Here is a 13,534-nt window from a genome sequence, read left to right as displayed (position 1 = left end):
CCGTTGTTGTGTCTTTTGCTTATTAGCAGTGAGCTGGGATGACATGTCTGTCATCATGGTTTTTATGGCACTGAGCCAGGATGGCTCCTGACCCTCCTCACTAACTTGGGAGGATTGGCTGCATTGTTCACGAGAGGGAACCAGCCGCAGAGGGAGAGAATCTGGTGTGACATACACTGCATAATTGGTGTTTTACCATGTTTACAGTAGACAAACACACACACAGACAAGTATATTGAATGTAAGCTCTCACGAGTAGGGCCCTCTTCCCTCATGTGCTTATACTTTTCTTACTTTAATAATCCTCAACTGCCCAGATCCCACAGTTTTTTGGCCACCTGGAAATTATCTCTATGTTTACTGGTGTAGTTATGCTTAGTTGCCCTGTACTTGTCCTATATTGTCTTCAACTGTAAGTCACTGTTTTCCTATTTTTTTATGTGCATTTGTACTCTGTAATTGGGCGCTGCGGAACCCTTGTGGCGCCATATAAATAAAGGATAATAATAATAATAAGAAGAATTTACTTACCGATAATTCTATTTCTCGTAGTCCGTAGTGGATGCTGGGAACTCCGTAAGGACCATGGGGAATAGCGGCTCCGCAGGAGACAGGGCATATCTAAAGAAAGCTTTAGGATCACCTGGTGTGCACTGGCTCCTCCCCCTATGACCCTCCTCCAAGCCTCAGTTAGGATACTGTGCCCGGACGAGCGTACACAATAAGGAAGGATTTTGAATCCCGGGTAAGACTCATACCAGCCACACCAATCACACTGTACAACTTGTGATCTGAACCCAGTTAACAGCATGATAATAGAGGAGCCTCTAGAAAAGATGGCTCACTACAACAATAACCCGAATTTTTTGGTAACAATAATTATGTACCAGTATTGCAGACAATCCGCACTTGGGATGGGCGCCCAGCATCCACTACGGACTACGAGAAATAGAATTATCGGTAAGTAAATTCTTATTTTCTCTGACGTCCTAGTGGATGCTGGGAACTCCGTAAGGACCATGGGGATTATACCAAAGCTCCCAAACGGGCGGGAGAGTGCGGATGACTCTGCAGCACCGAATGAGAGAACTCCAGGTCCTCCTCAGCCAGGGTATCAAATTTGTAGAATTTTACAAACGTATTTGCTCCTGACCAAGTAACTGCTCGGCAAAGTTGTAAAGCCGAGACCCCTCGGGCAGCTGCCCAAGATGAGCCCATCTTCCTTGTGGAGTGGGCATTTTAAGATTTTGGCTGTGGCAGGCCTGCCACAGAATGTGCAAGCTGAATTGTACTACAAATCCAACGAGCAATCGTCTGCTTAGAAGCAGGAGCACCCAGTTTGTTGGGTGCATACAGGATAAACAGCGAGTCAGATTTTCTGACTCCAGCCGTCCTGGAAACATATTTTCAGGGCCCTGACCACGTCAAGCAACTTGGAACCCTCCAAGTCCTTAGTAGCCGCAGGTACCACAATAGGTTGGTTCATGTGAAATGCAGAAACCACCTTAGGTAGAAATTGAGGACAAGTCCTCAATTCTGCCCTGTCAGAATGAAATATTAAGTAAGGGCTTTTATATGATAAAGCCGCCAATTCTGACACACGCCTGGCTGAAGCCAGGGCTAACTCGTCACTTCCATGTGAGATATTTTAAGTCCACAGTGGTGAGTGGTACAAACCAATGTGACTTTAGGAAACTCAACACAACATTGAGATCCCAAGGTGCCACTGGAGGCACAAAAAGGAGGCTGTATATATGCAGTACCCCTTTTACAAATGTCTGAACTTCAGGCACTGAAGCCAGTTCTTTTTGGAAGAAAATCGACAGGGCCGAAATTTGAACCTCAATGGACCCTAATTTTAGGCCCATAGACAGTCCTGTTTGCAGGAAATGGAGGAAACGACCCCGTTGAAATTCCTCTGTAGGGGCCTTCTTGGCCTCACCCCACGCAACATATTTTCGCCAAATGCGGTGATAATGTTTTGCGGTTACGTCCTTCCTGGCCTTGACCAGGGTAGGGATGACTTCATCTGGAATGCCTTTTTCCTTCAGGATCCGGCGTTCAACCGCCATGCCGTCAAAACGCAGCCGCGGTAAGTCTTGGAACAGACAAGGCCCCTGCTGGAGCAGGTCCTTTCTTAGAGGTAGAGGCCACGGTTCGTCCGTGAGCATCTCTTGAAGTTCCGGATACCAAGCCCTTCTTGGCCAATCCGGAACCACGAGTATAGTTCTTACTCCTCTCCTTCTTATGATTCTCAGTACTTTTGGTATGAGATGGAGAGGAGGGAATACACACACTGACTGGTACACCCACGGTGTTACCAGAGCGTCCACCGCTATTGCCTGAGGGTCCCTTGACCTGGCGCAATATCTGTCTAGTTTTTTGTTTAGACGGGACGCCATTATGTCCACCTTTGGTTTTTCCCAACAGTTTACAATCAGGTGGAAGACTTCTGGGTGAAGTCCCCACTCTCCCGGGTGAAGGACGTGTCTGCTGAGGAAGTCTGCTTCCCAGTTGTCCACTCCCGGAATGAACACTGCTGACAGTGCTATCACATGATTTTCCGCCCAGGGAAAATCCTTGCAGCTTCTGCCATTGCCCTCCTGCTTCTCGTGCCGCCCTGTCTGTTTACGTGGGCGACTGACGTGATGTTGTCCCATTGGATCAATACCGCCTGACCCTGAAGCAGGGGTTTCGCTTGACTTAGGGCACTGTAAATGGCCCTTAGTTCTAGAATGTTTATATGAAGAGATGTCTCCAGGCTTGACCATAAGCCCTGGAAATTCCTTCCCTGTGTGACTGCTCCCCAGCCTCGCAGGCTGGCATCCGTGGCCACCAGGACCCAGTCCCGAATGCCGAATCTGCGGCCCTCTAGAAGATGAGCACTCTGCAACCACCACAGGAGGGATACCCTTGTCCCTGGTGACAGGGTTATCCGCTGAAGCATCTGAAGATGCGACCCGGACCATTTGTCCAGTAGGTTCCACTGTGCGTGGAATCTGCCGAATGGGATTGCTTCGTAGGAAGCCACCATTTTTACCCAGAACCCTTGTGCATTGATGCACTGAAACTTGGTTCGGTTTTAGGAGGTTCCTGACTAGCTCGGATAACTCCCTGGCTTTCTCCTCCGGGAGAAACACCTTCTTTCTGGACTGTGTCCAGGATCATCCCTAGGAACAGAAGACAAGTCGTCGGAACCAGCTGCGATTTTTGAATATTGAGAATCCAATCGTGCTGCCGCAACACTACCTGATATAGTGCTACATCGATCTCCAACTGCTCCCTGGATCTTACCCTTATCAGGGAATCGTCCAAGTAAAGGATAACTAAAATTCCCTTCCTTCGAAGGAATATCATCATTACGGTCATTACTTCAGTAAAAACCCGGGGTGCCGTGGACCATCCCTACGGCAGCGTCCGAACTGATACAGTTCTGTACCATAACCTGAAATACCCTTGGTGAGAAGGGTAAATTTTGACATGAAGGTAAGCATCCTTGATGTCCCGAGACATCATGTAGTCCCCTTCTTCCAGGTTTGCAATCACTGCTCTGAGTGACTCAATTTTGAATTTGAACCTCTGTATGTAAGTGTTCAAAGATTTTAGATTTTAAAATCGGTCTCACCGAGCCGTCTGGCTTCGGTACCACAATAGTGTGGAATAATACCCCGTTCCCTGTTGCAGGAGGGGTACCTTAATTATCACCTGCTGGGAATACAGCTTGTGAATGGCTTCCAAAACTGCCTCCCTGTCAGCGGGAGACGTCGGTAAAACAGACTTTGGAAACGGCGAGGGGAATACGTCTCGAATTCCAATTTGTACCCCTGAAATATTACCTGAAGGATTTTGAGAGGCGACCTGGGGTACATCCCCTCTTTTAAGGCAATACTTCCAAATGCCGTTTGGAATCCGCATCACCTGACCACTTTACTGGAATAATTGTACAACGCACTTATACTTGATGCCAGTCGGCAAATATTCCGCTGTGCATCATGCATATATAGAAATGCATCTTTTAATTGCTCTATAGGCAATAATATACTGTCCTTATCTAGGATATCATATTTCCAGTCAGGGAATCCGACCACGCCAACCCAGCACTGCACATCCAGGCTGAGGCGATTGCTGGTCGCAGTATAACACCAGTATGTGTGTAAATACATTTTAGGATACGCTCCTGCTTTCTATCAGCAGGATCCTTAAGGGCGGCCATCTCAAGAGAGGGTAGAGCCCTTGCTTACAAGCGTGTGAGCGCCTTATCCCCCCTAGGGGGTGTTTCCCAACGCACCCTAACCTCTGGCGGGAAAAGGTATACTGCCAATAACTTTTTAGAAATTATCAATTGTTATCGGGGGGAAACCCACGCATCATGACACACCTCATTTTATTTCTCAGATTCAGGAAAACTACAGGAAGTTTTTCCTCACCAAACATAATACCCCTTTTTTTTGGTGGTATTTATATTATCAGAAGAGTGTAAACTTTTTCCATTGCCTCAATCATGCAATGTGTGGCCCTATTGGAAATCACGGTTGTCTCTTCACCGTTGACACAGGAGTCAGTATCCGTGTCGGTGTCTGTATCTGAGGTAACGGGCGCTTTAGAGCCCCTGTATGAGACGTCTGGACATGCACAAGCTGAGTAGCCGGCTGTCTCATGTCAACCACTGTCTTTTATACAAAGCTGACACTGTCACGCAATTTCAACAGTACATCCACTCAGGTGTCGACCCCCCAGGGGGTGACAACACTATTACAGACACTCTGCTCCGTCTCCTCATCATTTTTCTCCTCATACATGTCGACACCAACGTACCGACACACAGCACACACACAGGGAATGCTCTGATAGAGGACAGGACCCCACTAGCCCTTTGGGGAGACAGAGGGAGAGTTTGCCAGCACACACCAGAGCGCTATATATATACAGGGATAACCTTATATAAGTGTTTTTCCCTTTATAGCTGCTGTATTGTTATATACTGCGCCTAATTTGTGCCCCCCTCTCTTTTTTAACCCCTTTCTGTAGTGTAGTGACTGCAGGGGAGAGCCAGGGAGCTTCCCTCCAACTGAGCTGTGAGGGAAAATGGCGCCAGTGTGCTGAGGAGATAGGCTCCGCCCCTTTCTCGGCGTCCTTATCATCCGATTTCTTGTATGTTTTGGCAGGGGTTAAATGCATCCATATAGCCCAGGAGTTATATGTGATGCATTTATTTTAGCCATAAAAAGGTTTTCTAACGATTTATTGCGTCTCAGGGCGCTGCCCCTCCCAGCGCCCTGCACCCTCAGTGACCGGAGTGTGAAGTGTGCTGAGAGCAATGGCGCACAGCTGCGGTGCTGTGCGCCTACCTTTATCTGAAGACAGGAAAGTCTTCTGCCGCCGATTTTTCCGGACCTCTTCGCTCTTCTGGCTCTGTAAGGGGGCCGGCGGCGCGGCTCCGGTGACCCATTTAGGCTGAACCTGTGATCGTCCCTCTGGAGCTAATGTCCAGTAGCCTAAGAAGCCCAATCCACTCTGCACGCAGGTGAGTTCACTTCTTCTCCCCTTAGTCCCTCGATGCAGTGAGCCTGTTGCCAGCAGGACTCACTGAAAATAAAAAACCTAAACTAAAACTTTCACAAAGAGCTCAGGAGAGCCCCTAGTGTGCACCCTTCTCGTCGGGCACAGAAAATCTAACTGAGGCTTGGAGGAGGGTCACAGGGGGAGGAGCCAGTGCACACCAGGTGATCCTAAAGCTTTCTTTAGATGTGCCCTGTCTCCTGCGGAGCCGCTATTCCCCATGGTCCTTACGGAGTTCCCAGCATCCACTAGGACGTCAGAGAAAATAATAATAGCAAGCCTGCCCAGACTGGTATGTGAGGAGACACAGAGAGAGGAACAGCACACCCAAAAGCCTGTCAGACTCAGTGAGACTGCAGGATGTCTGTATCACAGTATAACACCGGAGTCTTGTCCTTTTCAGGACACTATAGTGTGTATAATAGCGTCTCTCCCCCTTATTTACACCCCTGTACCAGTTTCCTGTGTATCCTGAGTGTCTGGAGGAGCTGTGTCTCCTTGCTGCTGCAGCTGTAAGCAGAGGAAAGCGACAAAACGCCACTGGTGCCGCTCTGAAGAAGCTCCACCCCCTGTAATGGCGCCGGAGCTATACATTTATTTATACTGACAATGTCTCCTAACAGGTGTAAAACGTAACATGAATGCCTGTTTCCACCACTGCTGCCAGTGTACACAGGGGGGCTATAGCGGATCCCTCCGTAGAGCCGGGGGACCCCCTTGTGGGTCCCTTGGTTTGTACTCACCACTCTTCTCCCCTCCCGGCATTGTTAGGGGTGTGCGGCATGCTGTGATTGTGTTTGGTAAGGCGGAATGCCCTGCGGTACCAACAACCTCTCAGGACGGTGGTCCTGCAGCGGGGAAGCGGCTCTGACACCTGGAGAGACTGGAAACCCCCCCCCCCCCAACTCCCTCAGTGCAGGTATACTGTTATACTGTCACCCAAACAGTATACCGACAATAACGTTTAAAATAAACTAAATAAAAACTTCTGGAGCTCCAGAGTGGCATCCTCTCCTGGGGCACATTGTTATAAACTGGATGTAGGAGGGGGCATAGAGGGGAGGAGTCAGCACACCCAGTGGAAAATATTTAAAGTGCACCGGCTCCTTTGGACCCCATCTATACCCCATTGCAATAAGTTCCCAATATCCCTTGTGGATGTTAGAGAAAAAATAAATAAAGAGGAGAATAATAGGGGCTGATGGCACCTGATGTATGAGATACACCAGAGAGTGTGGGGAGGAGACTGGTCAGATCTCTGGGCTGGTAACACACAGTGACAGGATATGAGGAGGAGAGCAGGAGTATAATAGGGGCTGATGTCTCCTGATGTATGAGATACACCAGAGAGTGTGGGGAGGAGACTGGTCAGATCTCTGCGCTGGTAACACACAGTGACATGACGTGAGGGGGAGAGCAGGAGTATAATAGGGGCTGATGGCTCCTGATGTATGAGATACACCAGAGAGTGTGGGGAGGAGACTGGTCAGATCTCTGGGCTGGTAACACACAGTGACATGATGTGAGGGGGAGAGCAGGAGTATAATAGGGGCTGATGGCTCCTGATGTATGAGATACACCAGAGAGTGTGGGGTGGAGACTGGCCAGATCTCTGGGCTGGTAACACAGTGACATGATGTGAGGGGGAGAGCAGGAGTATAATAGGGGCTGATGGCTCCTGATGTATGAGATACACCAGAGAGTGTGGGGAGGAGACTGGTCAGATCTCTGGGCTGGTAACACACAGTGACATGATGTGAGGGGGAGAGCAGGAGTATAATAGAGGCTGATGGTTTCTGATGTATGAGATACACCAGAGAGTGTGGGAAGGAGACTGGTCAGATCTCTGGGCTGGTAACACAGTTACATGATGTGAGGTGGAGAGCAGGAGTATAATAGGGGCTGATGGCTCCTGATGTATGAGATACACCAGAGAGTGTGGGGAGGAGACTGGTCAGATCTCTGGGCTGGTAACACACAGTGACATGATGTGAGGGGGAGAGCAGGAGTATAATAGAGGCTGATGGCTCCTGATGTATGAGATACACCAGAGAGTGTGGGGAGGAGACTGGTCAGATCTCTGGGCTGGTAACACAGTTACATGATGTGAGGTGGAGAGCAGGAGTATAATAGGGGCTGATGGCTCCTGATGTATGAGATACACCAGAGAGTGTGGGGAGGAGACTGGTCAGATCTCTGGGCTGGTAACACACAGTGACATGATGTGAGGGGGAGAGCAGGAGTATAATAGAGGCTGATGGTTTCTGATGTATGAGATACACCAGAGAGTGTGGGAAGGAGACTGGTCAGATCTCTGGGCTGGTAATACAGTGAGATGATGTGAGGAGGAGAGCAGGAGTATAATAGGGGCTGATGTCTCCTGATGTACGAGATACACCAGAGAGTGTGGGGAGGAGACTGGTCAGATCTCTGGGCTGGTAAAACACAGTGACATGATGTGAGGGGGAGAGCAGGAGTATAATAGGTGCTGATGGCTCCTGATGTATGAGATACACCAGAGAGTGTGGGGAGGAGACTGGTCAGATCTCTGGCTGGTAACACACAGTGACATGATGTGAGGGGGAGAGCAGGAGTATAATAGGGGCTGATGGCTCCTGATGTATGAGATACACCAGAGAGTGTGGGGAGGAGACTGGTCAGATCTCTGGGCTGGTAACACACAGTGACATGATGTGAGGGGGAGAGCAGGAGTATAATAGGGGCTGATGGCTCCTGATGTATGAGATACACCAGAGAGTGTGGGGAGGAGACTGGTCAGATCTCTGGGCTGGTAACACACAGTGACATGATGTGAGGGGGAGAGCAGGAGTATAATAGGGGCTGATGTCTCCTGATGTACGAGATACACCAGAGAGTGTGGGGAGGACACTGGTCAGATCTCTGGGCTGGTAACACACAGTGACATGATGTGAGGGGAAGAGCAGGAGTATAATAGGGGCTGATGGCTCTTGATGTATGAGATACACCAGAGAATGTGGGGAGGAGACTGGTCAGATCTCTGGGCTGCTAACACACAGTGACATGATGTGAGGGGAGAGCAGGAGTATAATAGGGGCTGATGGCTCCTGATGTATGAGATACACCAGAGAGTGTGGGGAGGAGACTGGTCAGATATCTGGGCTGGTAACACACAGTGACATGATGTGAGGAAGAGAGCAGGAGTATAATACTGGCAGATGGCTCCTGATGTATGAGATACACCAGAGAGTGTGGGGAGGAGACCGGTCAGATCTCTGGGCTGGTAACACACAGTGACATGATGTGAGGGGAGAGCAGGAGTATAATAGGGGCTGATGGCTCCTGATGTATGAGATACACCAGAGAGTGTGGGGAGGAGACTGGTCAGATCTCTGGGCTGGTAACACACAGTGACATGATGTGAGGGGGAGAGCAGGAGTATAATAGGGGCTGATGGCTCCTGATGTATGAGATACACCAGAGAGTGTGGGGAGGAGACTGGTCAGATCTCTGGGCTGGTAACACACAGTGACATGATGTGAGGGGAGAGCAGGAGTATAATAGGGGCTGATGGCTCCTGATGTATGAGATACACCAGAGAGTGTGGGGAGGAGACTGGTCAGATCTCTGGGCTGGTAACACACAGTGACATGATGTGAGAGGAGAGCAGGAATATAATAGGGGCTGATGGCTCCTGATGTATGAGATACACCAGAGAGTGTGGGGAGGAGACTGGTCAGATATCTGGGCTGGTAACACACAGTGACATGATGTGAGGAAGAGAGCAGGAGTATAATACTGGCAGATGGCTCCTGATGTATGAGATACACCAGAGAGTGTGGGGAGGAGACCGGTCAGATCTCTGGGCTGGTAACACACAGTGACATGATGTGAGGGGAGAGCAGGAGTATAATAGGGGCTGATGGCTCCTGATGTATGAGATACACCAGAGAGTGTGGGGAGGAGACTGGTCAGATATCAGGGCTGGTAACACACAGTGACATGATGTGAGGGGGAGAGCAGGAGTATAATAGGGGCTGATGGCTCCGGCTGTATGAGATACACCAGAGAGTGTGGGGAGGAGACTGGTCAGATCTCTGGGCTGGTAACACACAGTGACATGATGTGAGGGGGAGAGCAGGAGTATAATAGGGGCTGATGGCTCCTGATGTATGAGATACACCAGAGAGTGTGGGGAGGAGACTGGTCAGATCTCTGGGCTGGTAACACACAGTGGCATGATGTGAGGGGGGAGCAGGAGTATAATAGGGGCTGATGGCTCCTGATGTATGAGATACACCAGAGAGTGTGGGGAGGAGACTGGTCAGATCTCTGGGCTGGTAACACACAGTGGCATGATGTGAGGGGGGAGCAGGAGTATAATAGGGGCTGATGGCTCCGGCTGTATGAGATACACCAGAGAGTGTGGGGAGGAGACTGGTCAGATCTCTGGGCTGGTAACACACAGTGACATGATGTGAGGGGGAGAGCAGGAGTATAATAGGGGCTGATGGCTCCTGATGTATGAGATACACCAGAGAGTGTGGGGAGGAGACTGGTCAGATCTCTGGGCTGGTAACACACAGTGGCATGATGTGAGGGGGGAGCAGGAGTATAATAGGGGCTGATGGCTCCTGATGTATGAGATACACCAGAGAGTGTGGGGAGGAGACTGGTCAGATATCAGGGCTGGTAACACCCAGTGACATGATGTGAGGGGGAGAACAGGAGTATAATAGGGGCTGATGGCTCCGGCTGTATGAGATACACCAGAGAGTGTGGGGAGGAGACTGGTCAGATCTCTGGGCTGGTAACACACAATGACATGATGTGAGGGGGAGAGCAGGAGTATAATAGGGGCTGATGGCTCCTGATGTATGAGATACACCAGAGAGTGTGGGGAGGAGACTGGTCAGATCTCTGGGCTGGTAACACACAGTGACATGATGTGAGGGGTAGAGCAGGAATATAATAGGGGCTGATGGCTCCTGATGTATGAGATACACCAGAGAGTGTGGGGAGGAGACTGGTCAGATCTCTGGGCTGGTAACACACAGTGACATGATGTGAGGGGGAGAGCAGGAGTATAATAGGGGCTGATGGCTCCTGATGTATGAGATACACCAGAGAGAGTGGGGAGGAGACTGGTCAGAACTCTGGGCTGGTAACACACAGTGACATGATGTGAGGGGGAGAGCAGGAGCACAATAGGGGCTGATGGCTCCTGATGTATGAGATACACCAGAGAGTGTGGGGAGGAGACTGGTCAGAACTCTGGGCTGGTAACACACAGTGACATGATGTGAGGAGGAGAGCAGGAGTATAATAGGGGCTGATGTCTCCTGATGTATGAGATACAACAGAGAGTGTGGGGAGGAGACTGGTCACATCTCTGGGCTGGTAACACACAGTGACATGATGTGAGGGGAGAGCAGGAGTATAATAGGGGCTGATGGCTCCTGATGTATGAGATACACCAGAGAGTGTGGGGAGGAGACTGGTCAGATCTCTGGGCTGGTAACACAGTGACATGATGTGAGGGGGAGAGCAGGAGTATAATAGGGGTTGATGGCTCCTGATGTATGAGATACACCAGAGAGTGTGGGGAGGAGACTGGTCAGATCTCTGGGCTGGTAACACACAGTGACATGATGTGAGGGGTAGAGCAGGAATATAATAGGGGCTGATGGCTCCTGATGTATGAGATACACCAGAGAGTGTGGGGAGGAGACTGGTCAGATCTCTGGGCTGGTAACACACAGTGACATGATGTGAGGGGGAGAGCAGGAGTATAATAGGGGCTGATGGCTCCTGATGTATGAGATACACCAGAGAGAGTGGGGAGGAGAGCAGAAGTATAATAGGGGCTGATGTCTCCTGATGTATGAGATACACCAGAGAGTGTGGGGAGGAGAGCAGAAGTATAATAGGGGCTGATGTCTCCTGATGTATGAGATACACCAGAGAGTGTGGGGAGGAGACTGGTCAGATCTCTGGGCTGGTAACACACAGTGGCATGATGTGAGGGGGAGAGCAGGAGTATAATAGGGGCTGATGGCTCCTGATGTATGAGATACATCAGAGAGTGTGGGGAGGAGACTGGTCAGATCTCTGGGCTGGTAACACACAGTGACATGATGTGAGGGGGAGAGCAGGAGTATAATAGGGGCTGATGGCTCCTGACTCCCCCACTGGGAAAATACATATTCCTCATTAGTCTGTACTGACAGAGGAGGGTGTAGGATAAGAGATTGCTGTAGTGACTGAGCAAGGAGAATATGTGACTTCTGTAATAAGTGTTTATTACTCACCTGTGCTGATATCTGTAGGGATCTCCTCCTCCTTACACTGCTGATCACCTCTCACATACGTCTCTTCTTCTCCCTCTGTATCTTCTACCTTTATAACAGTTAGATACATCTCTTCTTCTTCATCTGTATCTTCTGCCTTTATAATAGTTAGATACGTCTCTTCTTCTCCCTCTATATTTTCTGTTTTAATATCAGACACACGTTCTACCTAAAAAAAAAAGCAAAAAAACGAGATTTTACTGTTAAATCTTTCTGCGAGGTACACTGGGTTCCACAGGGAATAACATTGGGGTGTAGAGTATGATCTTGATCCGAGCCACCAACAGGATAAAAGCTTTGACCGTTCCCAGAATGCATAGTGCCGCCTCCTCTATAACCCCGCCTCCGTACACAGGAGTTCAGTTTTTGTTAACCAGTCCAATGCAGTAGCAGGTAAAAGAGATGACAATCATTAATAGCCACATACACCACATCTCACGACAGGAGAAGGTGTCAGCGGCTAATGCCATACCAACCAAAAGAAGCCAAGTGCGTCAGGGTGGGCGCCCTGGGGAAACCCAGTGTACCTTGCAGAAAGATTTAACAACTGTAAGTTCTTACCATAAATCTTGTTTTCTGCTGCGGGGTACACTGGGTTCCACAGGGAACAACATCGGGGATGTCCTAAAGCAGTTCCTCATGGGAGGGGATGCACTGTAGCGGGCACAAGAACCCGACGTCCAAAGGAAGCATCCTGGGAGGCGGAAGTATCGAAGGCATAGAACCTTATGAACGTGTTCACTGAGGACCAAGTAGCCACCATGCACAATTGTTCAAGGGTTGCACCACGGCGGGCCGCCCAAGAAGGTCCAACAAACAGAATAGAATGGGCATTGATAGTGGCAGGAGCTGGACGACCAGCCTGTACATAAGCATGTGCAATCACCATTCTAATCCATCTGGCCAAGGTCCGCTTGTGAGCAGGACAGCCACATTTGTGAAAACCAAACAGTACAAAGAGAGAATCAGACTTCCGAATGGAGGCAGTTCTCTTCACATGGATACGTACCACATCCAAAGACCACTCTTTGGAAGACAATTCAGGAGAGGCAAAGGCAGGAACCACAATCTCCTGATTAAGGTGGAAAGAAAAACCACCTTAGGTAGGTACCCAGGACGTGTTCTAAGAACTGCCCGTTCACGGTGAAAAATCAGATATGGGGGACCTACAAGACAAGGCACCCAAATCCGAAACCCGTCTAGCAGTGGCAATAGCCAGCAAAAACTATACCTTAAGAGAAAGCCACTTAAGGTCTGCAGATTCAAGAGGCTCAAAGGGAGACCCTTGTAACGCCTCCAGAACAACCGACAAGTCCCAAGGAGCCACATGCGGGACGTAAGGAGGTTGATTCTGCAACACACCCTGAGTGAATGTATGAACATCAGGTAGAGTCGCAATTTTCCTCTGCAACCAAACCGACAAGGCAAAAATATAAACCTTGGAGGCGGCTAGACGAAGCCCCAAGTCCAGGCCCTGTTGTAGAAAGGCCAAAAGTTTGGCGGTACTTCATTTGTAAGCATCATGATTGTTAGTGGTGCACCAAGCAAAGTAAGAATTCCAGACCCTATGATAAACCAGAGCAGAAGCCAGTTTCCAGGCCTTCAACATAGTTTGAATGACCGCCTCAGAAAATCCTTTGGCCCTC

Source organism: Pseudophryne corroboree, assembly GCF_028390025.1.
Source record: "Pseudophryne corroboree isolate aPseCor3 chromosome 3 unlocalized genomic scaffold, aPseCor3.hap2 SUPER_3_unloc_10, whole genome shotgun sequence".
Taxonomy (NCBI): Eukaryota; Metazoa; Chordata; class Amphibia; order Anura; family Myobatrachidae; genus Pseudophryne; species Pseudophryne corroboree.
The sequence above is the reverse complement of the archived record's forward strand: the minus strand, read 5'-3'. Positions refer to the sequence as shown.